This window comes from Gossypium arboreum, unplaced genomic scaffold (genome assembly GCF_025698485.1).
Source record: "Gossypium arboreum isolate Shixiya-1 unplaced genomic scaffold, ASM2569848v2 Contig01109_ERROPOS376215, whole genome shotgun sequence".
NCBI lineage: Eukaryota > Viridiplantae > Streptophyta > Magnoliopsida > Malvales > Malvaceae > Gossypium > Gossypium arboreum.
In genome coordinates this window covers 48,968-69,649 of record NW_026441215.1, presented here as the reverse complement: position 1 = coordinate 69,649, position 20,682 = coordinate 48,968, and the positions used below count along the sequence as shown (strand labels likewise).

At 38.2% G+C, this 20,682-nt stretch overlaps 1 pseudogene; it reads right to left on the bottom strand.

Annotated features, from left to right (window-relative positions):
* LOC108489045 (polygalacturonase-like) overlaps positions 1–11,132 on the bottom strand; it is a 52,908-nt pseudogene extending 41,776 nt beyond the window's left edge.
* Positions 11,133–20,682: the final 9,550 nt, after the last annotated feature.

Genomic DNA, 20,682 nt, shown 5'->3' with positions numbered 1-20,682 from the left:
TCGGGCCAATTGGTACAGTTTATTAGTTAAAGTCACCCATGTTACAGGGGTCGACTACACTGACCTTCGCGCGTTACAACTTGAATATCTCTCTGTACAGGGCTTTAATACTGGTGGCGATTGTTTCTAATGAAACTAGACTCAAAATGGAATCTGCACATATAAGGCATGACTTCTAATTCTTTCTTGATAATTTATAGTAAATTTTCAAAGTCGTGACAGGGGACCCAGAAACCGTTCCGGCCCTGTCTCGCGAGAACTTTAATATCTCTCAGTATACTGCTCATATGGTCGTTTCGTTTCATCCATATAAAAATAGATTCATCAAGGTTCAATTTCATAATTTATTCACTATTTAATTCTACTTCTACTATTTTTAGTGATTTTTCAATCTCATCTCAGTGCTGCTGTCCTCAACAGTTACTGCAGTAGACTATGCCAATTTCATGAATCTTTCCTTGGCCTTAATCATCCATCATACATGACACAAATTATGGCCACCTTATCAAAATTAAAGTTTCTAAGACTCGTAGCTATAGGTTCTAGCATCCCACTCGACGACCACATAGGCCATTTTCACATGGCTTAAAGTTTACAACCCACAGTTCAACAAAACATAACAGCCTATACATGCCAAATGTTCTTCAACAACGAAGACAATACCAAAAGATTTCCAGCCGGTGTGATGACTTCGACGACGGTTCCGAGTACACAAGAGACGAGTCCAAGAGACCTAAAATGGGTGACAAGAAAACACCGAGTGAGTTTATAACTCAGTAAGCCATAAGCATTCCACAAGCATCCATTAACAAAATTATTACAACATGAAATAATGAACGAGGCTAAGTACTCCATCCATATCGAACTATATCATAGTTCCTTGGACCTTTCGGTTCAATCTCATACCAAGTCATACATCCACATTTCATATTCTATACAATAAGATATTTGAGGCATTTTTACACACCAACTCATTTTCACCACAATCATACAATTGCAATCATCACATAGATTTAAAGCTTACCAAGCTCAACCCCGAGCATGAACATATTACCTATTCGTCATGAGCTCAAGGTACTTACCCGATCCGCTGTCCATACTCAACTCGATGGAGACACACCCTCCATATAATTGTTCGATCGGAGATATTTATATATATATATATAGAGTGCACACACACGTGCTTAATACTCGATTTCGCACACTTAGTGCCATGCGATTTAAGCCCGCACACATAGTGCCATACCCTTGAGCTCGCACACTTAGTGCCATATATTTCCAGCATGCACACTTAGTGCCATATATTTCCAGCACGCACACTTAGTGCCATATATTTCCAGCACGCACACTTAGTGCCAATCTCGTCACCGTACACACGTATTGCCCGCACACTTAGTGCCGAAAGCAAACTTTCTACACATTTCACTATTTCTTTTACATTCAACAATTGTCATCACTCCATACACATACAATTTCATTTATATATATATAGCATCCCATTAAACACAATTGCATAGATTTTACAATCATTTAAGCAATATCAAACATATGTGCTTAATGACTTACCTTGTGTTGGGCAAATAATTCTAAGTCGGCTACTCGTTGACCTTGATTTCCCTTGTTGGGCGCCTCTCCTTTAGGATCTTGAGCTTAAACAAACAAATTAACTCATTCAATCGCTTTGGTACATATGTTGGTATCCACATTCTAATGATCATATAACATACGGAACGACATGGTAAAATTTTTATCTTGCTACCTTATGTTCTTGGCTATTCTACCAATAGCCTTATGCAATTTACTATTCTATCAATAATCCTATCACACATACACATATACATATTCGTATATTAAATAGCCACCCTCACTAACCACCCATTTTAGTTGATTTTATACAATCAAAGGCAATATCATGATTGGGTATACCTAAATAGCGAATGTGCTAAAATTGATCTAACATCACCTATACCCTTGATTGAATGGCGAATACTTATACTATCAATTATAGTATCGATTTTATTCTTTCAAACACATAGTCCCCATTCGCCCTAACCATTTACTTAACGTATGTGTACAAATTCCATCTCAAAATTAGGAGTTGCAACTACAACTAGGTTACCACAATGCTCATCAATGACCGAATGCCTAAGCACAACTCTACTAAAATTTATCCAACATCATTAACTTGCCCTTCACTATTTTTTTTTTTAAACATCATATACAAAGTAACTTACATGTATATATAAAACCAACCTTGCTAGCACAATATCCCTTAACCGAATATCATAAACCCAAGCCACATATATAGTTCATCAAGGCCTTTCATTGGCCACATTCGGCACCCCCTCCCCTTATGAACAAACCAATTTCAACTTTCATGAAAAATATATGTACCAAGAGCTTCAACTACTTGGCCAAATACCAAACCTCCAAACAACCAAATTTAATCCATGGAATGAATAGAACTTGAACTAATCACCTCATTTACATCTAAATTTCCAAGGGTTTCAAAGTGCTTACCTCTTCCTAAGCATCAACCAAGCCAAATCATGCACAAAAGAATTCCTTCTTCTTCCTCCTTCAAGCCACGGCAATGGAGAATAGAATGAGCATTTTCCTTCTTTTTTTCTCTAGTCTACGGCACAATGGGGGCATCCATGCTCATTTTTTGTTCATTTCTTTAATGCTAGCTATTATTTTATGGCTTCCTACATACACCACTAGCATAACATGTTGGAAACATGTTCCCTGCCCATAATTTTGTCATGGCGGCCACTAACCTTGTCAAATGGGTTATTTGACATGCAACTCCATTTATTTTACTTCATTCCTTTATTAACCTCTTAAAATTAGCCACATATAATTAAATCCTTTCACATGAGTCCTTTTCTTTCAATTCACCTTCAAATTAACTAAATCAAAGAATTAAAAAAATTCACACATGCATTTTCACATATTTAGACAATAACTATCATACTCAAATAATTTAGTGACTCGGTTTAGCGGTCCCGAAACCGCTTTCCGACTAGGGTCACTTTAGGGATGTCACACTTCACTAATGGGATTTTCTTATTTCGCAACTCCTTTACTTCACGCATCAATATGCGAATCGGTTCTTCTTCATAACTCAAATTAGGTGAATCTCAATCTCGGATGGAGTGGTTACGTGCGATGGGTCGGATCTATATCGTCAAGCATCGAGACATGGAAAACGTTATGGATCCTTTCAAGCTCGGGGGTAAAATTAATCGATGCGCCATCGGTCCAACTCGTTCGGATACTTCATACGGACCGATGAACCTCGGACTCAATTTTCCTTACGGCCAAATCTAAGCACCTTCTTCCGGTGAGACTTTGAGAAATACCTTGTCTCCAACCCGATATTCAATGTCTTTCCTTTTCAAATCCGCATACGACTTTTGGCGATCCGGCGACCTTCAAACTTTCACGAATTACTCGAACTTTTGCTCGGCATCCTTAACCAAATCAACCCAAGAATTTACCTTCACTAAGTTCAGTCCGAATAATGGGTACGGCATTTACGAATCGTATAAAGCCTCGTAAGGCGCCATCTTAATACTTGATTGAAAGCTATTGTTGTGCGAATTCAATCAAAGGCGATACTGCTTCCATGAACCATTAAACTCAAGGATGCAACATCTCAACATATCCTCAAGTATTTGAATTATCCGCTCGGATTGACCATCGGTTTGGGGGTGAAAGGCGGTGCTGAAATGCAACTTGGTACCCAAAGCTTCTTGCAACTTCTTCCAAAATCGCGAGGTAAATCTCGGATCTCTATCCGACACGATGGAAATAGGCACCCCGTGTAATCTCACAATCTGAGAAACGTACAATTCGGCTAGTTTGTCCATTGAAAAATCCGTGCGTCGGGGATAAAGTGAGCCGACTTAGTCGATCCATCGACAACGACCCAAATCGCATCCTTCTTACTCACGACAATGGCGGTCCGGATACAAAGTCCATTGTGACTCGATCCCATTTCCACTCGGGTATCGTGATCGGTGAAGTAATCCTCAAGGCACTTGATGTTCCGCTTTCACTTGTTGACATATTAAACATCTCAAACAAAATCGAGATGTCTCGTTTCATACCATGCCACCAAAACCGACGTTTCAAATCGTTGTACATCTTCGTACTCCCGGTGGATTGCCATTCGCTACAATGGGCTTCATTCAAAATTATTGGAATAAGTTCGAATTCTTTGGAACACACAGACGACTTCGAACCTCAAACAATCGTCATCATCGATTTGAAATTCGAGTCCTTGTTCGAACACACTCATCCCGTTTGCAACCAACTCATCGTCGACTTTACGAGCTTCACGAATTTGACGTATCAATAATGGTTTGGCTTTCAATTCAGCTACTAACACATTGTCGGGTAGGATAGACAAGTGTACATTCATCGCTCAGAAAGCAAATAAAGATTTCGGCTTAAGGCATCCGTAACCACATTAGCCTTTCCGGGTGATAATCAATGACGAGCTCATAATCTTTTAACAACTCGAGCCATCGCCTTTGTCGCAGATTTAAGTCTCTTTGGGTCATCAAATATTTGAGACTTTTGTGATCCGAATACACATGGCACTTCACACCAAATAAGTAATATCGCCATATCTTTAAGGCGAATACGATGGCAGCCAATTCGAGATCATGGGTCGGATAATTTTTCTCATGTGGCTTTAATTGTCTCGACGCATAGGCCACAACTCGCCTCTTCTTGCATCAATACGCAACCCAACCCAAGTAGGGATGCGTCACTATAAATGACAAACTCTTTGCCCGATTCGGTTGCACTAGAATTGGGGCTTCACCAAATAAGCTTTCAGTTGATCGAAACTTTTTGACATTTCTCCGTCCATTCGAACTTAACATCCTTTTGGAGTAGCCGTCTTTGGCGTGGCTATCATCGAGAAACCTTTTTCAAATCGTCGGTAATAACCGCAAGCCCCAAAAGCTCCTAACTTCGTAACATTCCTTGGTGGTTTCAATCGACTATGGCTGAAATTTTGTTCGGGTCCACCACGACACCGATCACGGACACCACGTGCCCCAAGAAGCTAACCTCTTTCAACCAAAATTCACATTTACCGAACTTTGCGATAATCGCTTATCTCGTAAGATTTGCAACACTAGCCTCGGTGTTCAAGATGTTCGGTTCATCTCTCGAATAGACCAAAATGTCATCGATAAATACAACTACTGAATCGATCCAAGTATGGCCTGAAAATTCTATCATTAAATCCATAAACACCGCAGGGCATTAGTGAGCCCAAACGGCATCACCAAGAATTCAGTAGTGACCGTACCTCGTTCTAAAAGCGGTTTTGGGTATGTCCGATTCTCGGACCCTCAACCGATAGTACCCGACCTCAAATCTATCTTTGAAAACACCGAGGCTCCCTTTAATTGATCAAACAAATCGTCAATTCGTGGCAATGGGTATTTATTCTTTATCGTCACTTTATTGAGTTGACAATAGTCGATGCACAACCTCATGGTTCCGTCCTTCTTTTTCACAAACAATACAAAGCCCCATGGAGAAAAAACTCGGTCGAGCGAAACCTCTATCCGTCAATTCTTGCAATTGAACCTTCAATTCCTTTAATTCCGTTAATGCCATACGACACGGGGCTATTGAAATCGGCGTAGTACCGGTACAACCGATGCCAAATTCCACTTCTCGAACCGGTGGCAATCCGGTAACTCCTCGGGAAAAACATCCAATACTCACAAACCATCGTACCGATTCGAGTTTCCTTTCCGTCTCTTTACTTTCAAACACATACGCAAGGTATGTTTCACACCTTTTTCACATACCTCCGAAGCGGTCATAGAAGATATTATCGTTGGCGCTCCTTTTAAATCGATGAGACTCGACTCGGACTACCTCATTATTTGCACTCCTCAAATCAATGGTTTTCCTTTGCGTCCACCATCGCATCATGTCTGATCGACCAATCCATACCAAGAATAACATCGAATTCATTAAATGGTAGAAGCATCGGATCGGTAAAAAAGGATTCTCGAATTATTAGGGGCATCTCTTGTACACTTTATCAACGAGCACGTATTGACCCAAAGGGTTTGACACTCAATTACGAACTCAGAGACTCAACGGTAGAGTCTTCTTTGGATGCTAAGGTTTCACATACATATGAGTGAGTAGAGCCGGGTCAATCAATGCAATCACAATAGTATCAAAGAGAGTAAAAGTACCGGTGATAACGTCGGGGAGGATGCCTCCTCTCGTGCGCGGATGGCATATGCTCTAGCAGAGCACGAGTCTCGGATCGGACAGCCGATTAGAGGCTCCTCTCGATTACCACCCCTACCTCTAGAGATTCTCGGGGCCTACCTCCACCGTCGTTCCACTAGGTCTTGCACCTTGTGTCTTATTCCTCTCATCTAGCTCCGTGCAATGGTCGGGCTCTAATGGAAATTCCAGATGTCCTCGACTTCATCGGTGTCCTCCCCGAACCTCTTTACAGCCGAGAACGGAGCTTTACTCGTCGATCTTTTACGGTAATCTCTTGCTTCAAATTCAGCCTTCTTCTTCTCCTTCCCATGTTCTTCCGCTTTGCGTGCTCGTTCGACTAGTGTCACGAACTCCTTTATCTCCAAAATTCCCACTAGTAACTTTAACTCTTCATTCAATCCTTCTTCAAATCTTTTGCACATCGCAACCTCATCAGCCACACACTCCCGAGCATACCGACTAAGTCTTACGAACTCATGTTCGATTCGAGATCTGATCATCCGGCCTTGCTTGAGTTCCAAGAATTCCTTACGCTTCGATCGATGAACCGTTGACTAATGTATTTCTTTCAAATTGGATTGAAAGAAATCCCAAGTAACTCGTTCATTTGGGACTATGGAAATTAAAGTCCTCCACCAATAGTAAGCTGAGTCTCGCAACAAGGATATAGAACACTTAAGACATTCATCGGGTGTGCATGACAGTTCATCTAACACTCGAATGGTGTTATCAAGCCAGAATTCGGCTCTTTCAGCATCATCAGTGACTATGGCCTTGAACTCCTCGGCCCCGCGCTTCCTAATCAAGTCTACAGGTGGTTTGCTTAGCCTCACAGGATCAGTAACTGGAGGCATTACGGGCTCTTGGGGTGGAGTATTTAAATTTGGGAATGGTTGGGCAGCCGGGTTGGTTCGGGCATATTGCGCGACCCACTCATTCATCATGGTGAAGAAGGCTTGTTTTGCCCCTTCATTTTGATTATTCGCGGATGACTGAGGCTCAACAGGAGGTGTCCCTTGCACGGGGGCAGCCGCTACACTTTCAACGTCATCCGCCAAGGGTCTCTCTATCCCGGGTTCCATCGCTAATCAAAACAAAAATTTCAACCGTCAGAAGTCATCACATTATTAAGCACTAACAATTTGGCATGTATAGCTAGACTCACACGCTCTATGGTAGTCCTAGAACCGACTAAACCATAGCTCTGATACCAATTAAATGTAACACTCCGAACCCGTGACCGTCGCCGGTGTCGGACACGAGGGGTTAACGGGCCAAATCCTCTCAAAGTACCAACCAATTTGGCATTTCCAGACAGGCTGGAAAACTGCGTCACTGTCGCCTTAAAAATCATATCTCGAGTTCCAAAACTCGGAAACTGATTCCGTAAATTTTCCCTGAATTTAGACTCATATATCCATCCATGGATTTATTTCTAGAATTTTTGGTCTGGCCAATTGGTACAGTTTATTAGTTAAAGTCACCCATGTTACAGGGTTCGACTACACTGACCTTCGCGTGTTACAACTTGAATATCTCTCTGTACAGGGCTTTAATACTGGTGCCGATTGTTTCTAATGAAACTAGACTCAAAATGGAATCTGCAAATATAAGGCATGACTTCTAATTCTTTCTTTATAATTTATAGTAAATTTTCAAAGTCGCGACAGGGGACCCAGAAACCGTTCCAGCCCTGTCTCGCGAGAACTTTAATATCTCTCAGTATACTGCTCATATGGTCGTTTCGTTTCATCCATATAAAAATAGATTCATCAAGGTTAAATTTCATAATTTATTCACTATTTAATTCTACTTCTACTATTTTTAGTGATTTTTCAATCTCATCTCACTGCTGCTGTCCTCAACAGTTACTGCAGTAGACTATGCCAATTTCATGAATCTTTCCTTGGCCTTAATCATCCATCATACATGACACAAATTATGGCCACCTTATCAAAATTAAAGTTTCTAAGACTCGTAGCTATAGGTTCTAGCATCCCACTCGACGACCACATAGGCCATTTTCACATGGCTTAAAGTTTACAACCCACAGTTCAACAAAACATAACAGCCTATACATGCCAAATGTTCTTCAACAACGAAGACAATACCAAAAGATTTCCAGCCGGTGTGATGACTTGACGACAGTTCGAGTACACAAGAGACGAGTCCAAGAGACCTAAAATGGGTGACAAGAAAACACCGAGTGAGTTTATAACTCAGTAAGCCATAAGCATTCCACAAGCATCCATTAACAAAATTATTACAACATGAAATAATGAACGAGGCTAAGTACTCCATCCATATCGAACTATATCATAGTTCCTTGGACCTTTCGGTTCAATCTCATACCAAGTCATACATCCACATTTCATATTCTATACAATAAGATATTTGAGGCATTTTTACACACCAACTCATTTTCACCACAATCATACAATTGCAATCATCACATAGATTTAAAGCTTACCAAGCTCAACCCCGAGCATGAACATATTACCTATTCATCATGAGCTCAAGGTACTTACCCGATCCGCTGTCCATACTCAACTCGATGGAGACACACCCTCCATATAATTGTTCGATCGGAGATATTTATATATATATATATAGAGATGCACACACAGTGCTTAATACTCGATTTCGCACACTTAGTGCCATGCGATTTAAGCCCGCACACATAGTGCCATACCCTTGAGCTCGCACACTTAGTGCCATATATTTCCAGCATGCACACTTAGTGCCATATATTTCCAGCACGCACACTTAGTGCCATATATTTCCAGCAAATCTAAATCACCGTACACACGTATTGCCCAAGACACTTAGTGCCGAAAGCAAACTTTCTACACATTTCACTATTTCTTTTACATTCAACAATTGTCATCACTCCATACACATACAATTTCATTTATATATATATAGCATCCCATTAAACACAATTGCATAGATTTTACAATCATTTAAGCAATATCAAACATATGTGCTTAATGACTTACCTTGTGTTGGGCAAATAATTCTAAGTCGGCTACTCGTTGACCTTGATTTCCCCTTGTTGGACGCCTCTCCTTTAGGATCTTGAGCTTAAACAAACAAATTAACTCATTCAATCGCTTTGGTACATATGTTGGTATCCACATTCTAATGATCATATAACATATGGAGCGACATGGTAAAATTTTATCTTGCTACCTTATGTTCTTGGCTATTCGCCAATAGCCTTATGCAATTTACTATTCTATCAATAATCCTATCACACATACACATATACATATTCAGTATATTAAATAGCCACCCTCACTAACCACCCATTTTAGTTGATTTTATACAATCAAAGGCAATATCATGATTGGGTATACCTAAATAGCTGAATGTGCTAAAATTGATCTAACATCACCTATACCCTTGATTGAATGGCCGAATACTTATACTATCAATTATAGTATCGATTTTATTCTTTCAAACACATAGTCCCCATTCGCCCTAACCATTTACTTAACGTATGTGTACAAATTCCATCTCAAAATTAGGAGTTGCAACTACAACTAGGTTACCACAATGCTCATCAATGACCGAATGCCTAAGCACAACTCTACTAAAATTTATCCAACATCATTAACTTGCCCTTCACTATTTTTTTTTAAACATCATATACAAAGTAACTTACATGTATATATAAAACCAACCTTGCTAGCACAATATCCCTTAACTGAATATCATAAACCCAAGCCACATATATAGTTCATCAAGGCCTTTCATTGGCCACATTCGCACCCTCCCTTATGAACAAACCAATTTCAACTTTCATGAAAATATATGTACCAAGAGCTTCAACTACTTGGCCAAATACCAAACCTCCAAACAACCAAATTTAATCCATGGAATGAATAGAACTTGAACTAATCACCTCATTTACATCTAAATTTCCAAGGGTTTCAAAGTGCTTACCTCTTCCTAAGCATCAACCAAGCCAAATCATGCACAAAAGAATTCCTTCTTCTTCCTCCTTCAAGCCACGGCAATGGAGAATAGAATGAGCATTTTCCTTCTTTTTTTTGTTTTTCTCTCTAGTTACGGCACAATGGGGGCATCCATGCTCATTTTTTGTTCATTTCTTTAATGCTAGCTATTATTTTATGGCTTCCTACATACACCACTAGCATAACATGTTGGAAACATGTTCCTTGCCCATAATTTTGTCATGGCGGCCACTAACCTTGTCAAATGGGTTATTTTACATGCAACTCCATTTATTTTACTTCATTCCTTTATTAACCTCTTAAAATTAGCCATATATAATTAAATCCTTTCACATGAGTCCTTTTCTTTCAATTCACCTTCAAATTAACTAAATCAAAGAATTAAAAAAATTCACACATGCATTTTCACATATTTAGACAAGAACTATCATACTCAAATAATTTAGTGACTCGGTTTAGTGGTCCCGAAACCGCTTTCCGACTAGGGTCACTTTAGGGATGTCACACGTCAAGCTGTCGAAACCATTTTTTAAAGGGATGTTTGAAAAATGGGGATCGACTTTTGAAAAACGGAAACGGCCACCAACCTTTTAAGTGTGATTGGATCACCTTATAAAATGTTTTGGTCTCTAAAATTAAGGAAAAATGATAATCATATATAAAACGGCCACCGACTCCCGAACATGTTTCCTTAATTTTCGTAGACCAAAACATTTTATAAGGTGATCCAATCACACCTAAAAAGATTGGTTGCGACTCCCGTTTTCGTTTTTCTTAAAGTCGATTCCCATTTTCAAAAACTTGGTTTAAAAATGGTTTCGACAGTACTAGTATTAACATGGATGAAACAAAATTAAATTGAATTGCCATACTTTATTTTTATTCACTACAAAAAGAGAATGATTTCTGTCTTTTGTTTTGTTTCAAACCATCTTATATAGATAGAGTAAGGCCAAATTACAACCAACTAAACATTTTCTATTTTACTTAGCGTGGGTAAATAATTTGACCAAGTTTTGCTTACTATAATTAGCACTTCTTTTTCTTTTTGGAAGCAATTAACTCGATAATTTACCAACAAACTTGATATAGTAAAAATAATTAACTAACACGTGACTTAATATAACTATTTAAGGTTTGTATATATAAATGAAAATGATGAATGAAATTGTCGACTTAGCTCAATTGGCATCGACCTTATTGCACATGCGAGACGTGGGTTCGAGCATGTTGAAGGGCATTAATGATATCCTATATTAAGGGTTGGGGAGGAGTTATGAGTAGTTCTAGGCAATGTATAAAAAATGATGAGTAAAATTATCCATTACTAATTTCTTTTCTATATTGTATTAATAATTTATTATATGGTTAGATATAGATAATTAAATATGTATGTTTAATAGTATTGAAAATTATAGTATTTTATTAATTTGATATATTTTAAAAATAAAATTTATTAATAATATAATAATATTAAGCTTGACTTAAGTTAATTTTTATATAAAATAAAATCACCCATAAAGGTTAAGTCAATCTAGAGTGAAAGAAAAAGGGCTTATTTTTCGTTGACTTGTAAGTTATTTTCCATTGACCAAACTGTTTTCCATGAGACAAACACGGAAAATGTAGAAAATATTTTTGAAACCATTTTCAATGAAACAAACTGAACTCGCTTGATTGAGTTGGTATCACAAGCCAAGGGAACCAACTTTGGTCTGTAGATTACTTGAATTCAAAGTCTCATTGCAATTTCATATAATTATTCCATGTATCAGCAATGGTATACAAGTTTAGTTATAATGCTACTAAGTATTGTTAATAAACATAATATGCAAGTATGCTTTTATTTTATTTCAATTTATTGGTAAGGTTTTTTTAAAAAATAATATCCATTCAACGAAAAAAATTACAAGTGAGGATCAAATCTCGGTAAATGTACTAAATAAGATGTAAATAAAAAATGAATTACAAAAGAAAATCATACTTTGTTTGAATCAAGTTGAAAACTATATCATATGTTGGTGTTTAGCCATTAGGGATGTGAAGGTTAGACCTTGATGTGTATAGTTTTGTCATACCTTCACTGCTGTTACAATGGGCACGCATCAAGCACCCAATAAATACGAAAAGCTTGTGCAAAAATAGGCAAACTAAAGCTTCTTGAGAGCTCTCAAAAATGGGAAATCGAAGCCTTATCAGAGGAGCCAAGCAGTGCAATATTATGTTGGAAAAGAGAAGGCTCATTCTCATCTCATTGGCGTCCACAGGCCGATACTATGCTGGATAATACAAAATTCAGTGAGATGGAAGATAAAGGGGGAAGGGAGAGTTGATTTTCAGCCATATAATCGTCAACAACCACTCTGCCAGCCGAAAGATTAAGGCCTTACTTTAATAGCAATGTTGACAACTTTAAAAGCTCATATTTAAATTACTCTTGCCACTAATACAAAAATATTTATAAAAAAATAATAATTTAAATAATATAAATTAATAAACAATTCATAAATTATTTTAAAAAATTACATGAATTGTCTTCTCCTACTACCCATATTTATCAAAGGAAAAACGGGTAAAACATATGCAATTACCAAGCCTAATTTTGGGAAATTTAGGTTGGTGGAAAAACCCTATTACGACTAAAAGGCATAGTATAAAATTCTTCAATCCTATTACCTCCTCTAAACGATCAAAACTTAAGCCCCATGGCATCCCTTTATCTTTCTTCGATTTCTCCACTTTTATCGTGTTGTCTAAGATCACCTCCACCATCAATCCCACCATTATCGGCAGTGAGAACACGGTGTTCACGAATACATTAAACTAAAAAAAACATTCACTTTGTTTTACCCTCTTTTATCATTGAAGATTATGGGATTGGATTTTTTTTGAAAAAAAAATAAAACACTTACTCAGGCTACATCAGTGTGAGCGAGGCCATGATGGAATGGGTTCCAATATTAGTTGAAGAATTAAGGGATGGAAATCCCTAAGAAGAGTGATAATCCTGTTATGATAAGGTTTCTCGTGTAATTCATGTTTCGAATTGCGTACATGATTATCTAACGAACCTCGCAATCAACAAAGCAACAATATTTTCATTAAGGTTACTAAGATTAGATAAACCAATTTTAGGCCTAAATGCAATAATTTTTTTCATCTTGGTCCATATTTGTCTTTGACAAAATTGGGAAATTTTGTCATGAACTTGGATTCGGATGATGTAACACTTTTAATTTGAAGCCATCACCTAAAATTTTAAAATCTATAAAATGTAAGAAATATATTAAAATATTAATTAAAAAATCGGTGATGGCGAAATTTAGTAATATCATTTAAGTGTACTTTAATGGAATCTAAATTTAAGGATTAAATTGAGAAAAGTTATCAAGTTCTTAAACTAATATGACCTTTTATGCTAAAAAAGTTATATCGAGCTCAATTTGAATTAGTCGAGTAAAGATCTATATGACACCCCAAACTCAAAGGGAGGGTCTCGACTGGATTTGAGCGACACATTTGCCACCGAGGTGATTCTCTGAAAAACTACCACAAATCACACCAACCATCCATACTCACCATACATATACAAAATTTTCATACAAGCATTTACTCCTAAGAGCATGCTTTTCTAAATTAAACTATAAGTCATATAATAAGGGAATAAGGCGTACCTAGATTTTGGCAAGTGTACTAGCTGCAAAATGTCTCGTTAGTTCATATGGGCGTTATCATATAATTCAAACAGCAAATTCAGCCAAACAAGCAAACATGGAGATTAAAAATCCCAAAATTTAAAATAGACCAAAAAATTCCAATTACAACCCTCTAAAAAATTATTTTTAAATTGTCCAAAATTATCTAAGCCCCATTCCAATTCTGTAGGATGGAAATGTCCCATATTCCCTTCTTGGGATTTTATAAGCGTGGCGCACATACTGTAAAAACAAAGTTTGTGTGATGGATCATTGAACTGTTGCCCTGCTCGTTATCCCATGCACTACTTATCGTGAAGGGAGAAGAAAGCAAAGAGATGAGATCAGGAAAGCTCAGTGAATACACATGTACACAACATAAGAAGACATACATCAATAATTTATGTACTAAACAATACTAAAATTTTGAGTAATAAATATATTGATAATAAACTAAGTTTTCTTCTAAAGCTAAACAAATGTTCAAAAATATTTGTTTTCAAAACTTCGACTGCATACTAGGCCATTTTGGTGGCTAATGTAATCTTTCGAATTCAAGTCTAACGTCTAGGCCAAGTTGGGGACGTCACATTTGGTGGCATCAGTGCCTAGTTTTTCTAAATTTGCATCGTGAAATTTTGATATATGTTTGCATGAGTGCATCAAAAAGGGGCATTTTAGGAAAAACCACGCCACAAGATTTTTGAAAATTTTATTTTTCTATAGAAAATTAAATCCAAGATTATTGTAAAAAATTTAGATAAATTGTAAACTTTAGATTGTGAACATTTAGGATGATAAATAATGCTTCAACTTTTGTTTGAAAACTATAGATATACTTTAGATTTAAAACTTTCGAAAGATCACTATGAACACCCAAGGCTGACGTGGTAGGGGTTGGCCACGTAAAGCTGCACCTATAGAGTTACCCATTGTCCAAGGAGAAAACCCAATACCAGAGGAGGATTATGTTGAGAACGAAAATGGTGACGACACGATGAACCATGTGATGTTGAGGATTTTACAAAGGGTTACTGGAGCCCAAACTGGATCGGGGAGCCAGGGATCCACTGCAGAGAGGCTCCGCATGAATGCGTTAGAAATGTTCAAAGGCATTGCTGGAACAAATCCAATGGTGGATGAGTATTAGATGGAGTCAGTGGAGAGAATTGTGAAGGATTTAAACTGTATTTCAGAGCAGAAGTTGAAGAGCACTATGTCCTCCCTAAGAGAATAGGCATATCATTAGTGGTAGTTTTCCATAAGAGGTATGCAAGTATACCGCATAAATTGAAAATACTTTCAAGAGGCCTTTCAGAAAAATTATTTGGGCACTAGGTATACGGAGGCTTGTAGGCTCAAATTTATCGATCTAAAACAAGGAGACAAGTCCGTTGTAGCACCCAAACCCAGCCAAAAGTTATGGCGGATCCGCATGCCACATCAAAACGTTAAAAAAATTCCATTCTAAGTCCGAAAATCGTACTTGATGTTCAAAAGATTAATTCATTAAGGATTAAAGTGAATGGAAGTCATGCACCGGTAGGAAACCGAAAAGAGGTGGTGAGTCCATCGGATTGCTTAAATACCAAGCTCCTTCGGATCCAATCCTAGACATGCATACCGCCATTGCCACACCTTAACGTCATGGATATTTCTAGAAACCGATTTGATTAAGTTATTTTAGGAAAAATGATTAATTTTGGATAATACTTTCATTACGGAGCTTTGCTTGTTGTCGTGTTATTTTGAAATCAATTGTTGTTTCAAAACGCCCTAAAGCTATCCAATTTCAACAGTTAAAATAAGTAATACCTATCTTAGTAATACATATTAAAACCATCAAAAATAATTAAGCGGCCTTATTACATTTAAAACCCAAAACTTCAAACGTAAATAAAAGGATGTCCAGTTCACGGAAGAAAATCAAACTTTGAGCGGGTGGCCACTCTGAATTCCCTCACGACTCCAAGCCCACTATGGTTGGGGATTTCTGCGTGGATGAAAATAAAAGGGTGAGTTTGGGAAACTCGGTGTGTAAGGAAAACCCAGTCAAAGCCCAAGTCACTCAAGCCCATTGGGCCTAAGCCCATTCAGTATAAGTGGTCTGGGCGAGCCCTTTCGATTACAATAAACTCACCTTAGCCCTTATTCAGATAACGATATGGCCCATAGGCCCATTTCAAAATACATGCAACATCGGTAAACATATGCAAGCCCATTTGGGAGACTACTCAACCCACCAACCACTACACTCCACCGTACCAGCCATACACTCCATGTGGGAATAGCTCAACCCACCCAAATTTAACACTCCACAGCAATGCCTTCTTTTCGCTTATTAACGAAAATTGAGGCAAAGCCTCCGATCGTGGACAAGCCACTTTCAGTACTTCCTCCGTCAATATCCTAGTCCCATGCATCGATAATAACAACATGGCATGCGATAAATAACAACGATCAAACATGCATTTAAGTCAATTTAACCCTAGGGGTATTTTGGTAATTTATCTCCTAGGGGTAAACGTAAATTTTCACTTTTAAAGGTATTTCAGTAATTTATCTATTTTAGGGTTTTCATGCATATTCCTACCTTTCACGTACTACGAATCACGTATCAAGGGTTCTTACCAAATTGGGTCCGTTGGCCCATCATTCCAATTTTAGCCCATTAGGCCCAAAAATATCGAGGGCACAGAAATCATGCACTTTGCAGTCCAAACATTGTAACTTACCAAAAACATTAATCGATTTACCTCACGAGCATTCGCACACTCGCAAATCTACAAAATACCGGTTTTCGGCATTTCAGCTTTTCGACTTTTGCCGATCTAGACTAAGAAAGAGGGTGTTAGTTACACACCTGTTTGCGACGATATGCTGACGAGATCCACACACGAACCGCCTACAATTGGATTACTAACACGTTAATCTAACTATTCAAATATAAACTACGTATTAACCCCTTACAATATTCGACCAACCACACCTACAGATCATAGTAAGCTTATAAGAAATCAATAAGCAACTCATTAACAAATTTCTGTCAATGTTTACCACATAATCATAATTTCACTGCAAGCTGTCTTCCTGAACAACTGTCACTAAATCATTTATAACTGGAGCTACGAAACTCCAAATCAAGTGCCGTTAATTTTACCTAAAAATAGACTCATATATCTTCTGTCCATAAAATTTTCAGAATTTTTGGTATGGCCAATCAATACCAGAATTTTCTTAAAGTTTCCCATGTTTCACTTTTTGACTAATCTGACCACTTTTCATTACGAATCAAATTTATCATTGTACAGAATTCAAAATATGTTCTAGTTTATTCCATTTGAAACTAGACTCATTAAGCTTTAATTACATAATTTATACAGCTTCTAACTCATCTCCCACAATTTATGGTGATTTTCCAAAGTCACGTTACTGCTGCTGTCCCAAGCAGATTTATTACCAAATCACTCTTTCACACCTAACTTGCATGCTTGTTATTTAAACATGTATATCACCAATCAATCATCACATATCTATGATTTTACTTAAGTATAATCTCCATTTCATCATTTTAAAGCACAACATGTTAGCTGATTTTTCCCTTTAACATCTAAGGCACATGCATGCTCATTTGTTTGGCTCAACTTCACCTATCTTCCATTTTTCATCAAAAGAATATGAAACAACAATCATTTCCTTCATTTTAATTCATGACTAAATGCTCACAACACAACTAAAATCCAAAATATGCTTCAAGAGTTAAGGTAGAATCAAGATGAACTCATGAACCTCAAAATAAGAAGCAAGGTACCAAGAACTTACCTTCAATTTTCCTCCTCCTAATGACCGAATACTCAAGAGCTTTCTCCTCTCCTTTCTCTTCTCTAACTTTCAGCTATGATGAACAAAGATGGACAAAACTTTGTTCTTTTCACCCCTTTTTCTTTTAATAAAACTTCATATTTCATCCATTTAATTCTTGAATACAAAAGACATGAAATTCTTATCATGAAACATTTTCCTAACCCATTATCATGAAACATTTACCTAACCTATTATCATGGAACATTTACCTAACCTATTATCATGGAACATTTACCTAACCTATTATCAATTTGTATCAATTTGTACCATAAATTATGGATATCAAGTGTACATTTTGTCTACAACAACATGATGGCTGGCCACTTCATGTAAAATGGGAGGTTTGTCATGCAAATCCTCCTATTTTGCACTCCTATTTATTTGGCCACTTCAATTTAGCCTATAGCATTTTCAAACATTTTCACATAGGTCCTATATCATAATTTCACTCTCTTTTTCTTATGGAACAAAAATAAACTAAAATTACCGGGTTCTATCTTAAGCTTGGGCTTTCTAGAGGCCCACTAACATAATTAAACCTATGCCAACATTCACAGGATTCCCAAAAATTGGGGCGTTACAACTCTACCCTCCTTAAAGAAATTTCGTCCTCGAAATTTACCTAATCCAAACAGATGAGGGTATTGTTGTTGCATCGTCTCTTCTGGCTCCCAAACTCAGAAGTTTCCCCTTCCTTAACTTGTTGCAAACGAGCGACCAAAGACTCACCGTTCAACTATTTTTTTTTCCTTAATCTGATCCACCCAGGTTGGCGTCACTTGCAACTTAGCCAACAGACTTCCATCATCATACTGAGACTCAGACGAGCAAACATTGCTCTCGGATCGAATCTGACTCTCGACTTAGAGCATCGGATACCACATTAGCCTTGCCTAGGTGATACTCCATCGAACAGTCATAATCCTTAAGTAACTCAATCCATCTCCTTTGCCTAAAGTTCAGCTCCTTCTGAGTCAACAAATACTTAAGACTCTTATGGTCAGTGTATATAATACACCTTTCTCCGTACAAGTAATGTCTCCAAATCTTAAGTGTAAATATCACTGCTACCAACTCTAAATCATGAGTCAGATAGTTCCCCTCATAAGGCTTAAGCTGTCATGATGCATATGCAACCACCTTACCCTCTTGCATTAACACGCAGCCTAAACCCACGTGTGATGCATCACTGTACACATTAAAATCCTTCCCAGACTCCGGCTGAATTAACACAAGTGCTTCAGTCAAAACTTTCTTCAACTTCTCAAAAGCTTCCTACTGTTTCTTAGTCCATACAAACGGTACTCCTTTCTTTATGTGTTTTGTCAGAGGTGCTGCCATCACAGAAAAACCTTCCACAAACCTTCTGTAGTATCCTGCCAGTCCTAGGAAACTCCATATTTCCGACACTGACCTAGGCGGCGTCCACTCCAAAATCGCTTCAATTTTTCGAGGGTCCATCTTAATCCCCTCAGCAGAGACCACATGTCCTAAGAAGGTTACCTCCCTCAACCAAAATTCACACTTGCTGAACTTCACAAAGAGTTCCTTCTCCCTTAATACTTACAGCACTATATGGAGATGCTCATCATGTTTCGTTTGATTTGAATATACCGGGATATCGTCAATAAAGACGACTATGAACTGATCCAAAATGATTGGAACACACGATTCATCAGATCCATAAACGCTTCAGAGCGTTAAATCGGTCCAAATGGCATAACCGAAACTCGTAATGACCATACCGAGTCCTGAATGCCGTCTTATGGATATCTACCTCCTTGACGCTTAACTGATGATATCCAGATCGAAGGTCGATCTTGGAGAATATAGAAGCTCCTCTAAGCTGGTTGAACAGATCGTCAATCATTGGCAGTGGATACTTATTCTTAATCGTCAGTTTGTTCAACTGGCGATAATCAATGCACATCCGCATTACCATCATTCTTTTTCATGAATAGCACCGGTACTCCCCATGGAGACACGCTTGGCCTAATAAAGTCCCTATCCAACAACTCTTGAATTTGAGCCTTTAACTCCACTAACTCCTTCGGTGCCATCCTATAGGTGCGATGGACACGGGCGCCGTTCCAGGCAAAAAATCTATTCCAAACTCAACTTCTCAGTTCGGAGGCAATCTTGGAAGCTCCTCCGGAAAAACATCTTGGAACTCCTTTACGGTCCTAACCTTATCCACTGTCAGTCCCTCCTCTTCTGACTGACTTACAAATGCCAAATAGGCCTCACAACCTTTCCGAATCCACTTTTTGGCTCTTAATGCCGACACCACATTGGACAAATAATCCCTTCGCTCACCTATCACCATAACCTCCTCATCCTTTGTGGTCCTTAACTCTATTCGTTTAGCAGCACAATCCAGAATCGCTTTATACTTAACAAGCCAGTCCATTCCCAAAATGAGATCAAACTCTCCGAATGGTAACTCCATCAGATCTCCAGGGAAAATCTTACCTTGAGTTTTTAAGGGTACATTCTTATACGGTTTGTCTACCCTAACCGAAAGTGACCCAAGGGACTTAGTACAGATACCCCACTCACAATCTCCTCGAGGCGGTCCAAGTCGTCCATAATCGGTTCATGGCCTCCAACCAATATTCCGCCACATTCGGGCTATACCAGACACGCCTTAAAGATCTCCGTTCGTTAGTCCCAAGTCATTCGAAATTGATCCATGAATTTCGTTGCCGAACTTGCTCAAGAACCCTTTCCGAACATGAAGCATTGCTCGTGACAAGGCATCATCCTCGGTGGCCCTATCATACGGCCCATTCTCATCCGTCGGTGGTGGTCGTGCTACTTTAGTGGGTATGTGTTCGAAGACGAAGATCCGACTTGAGTAC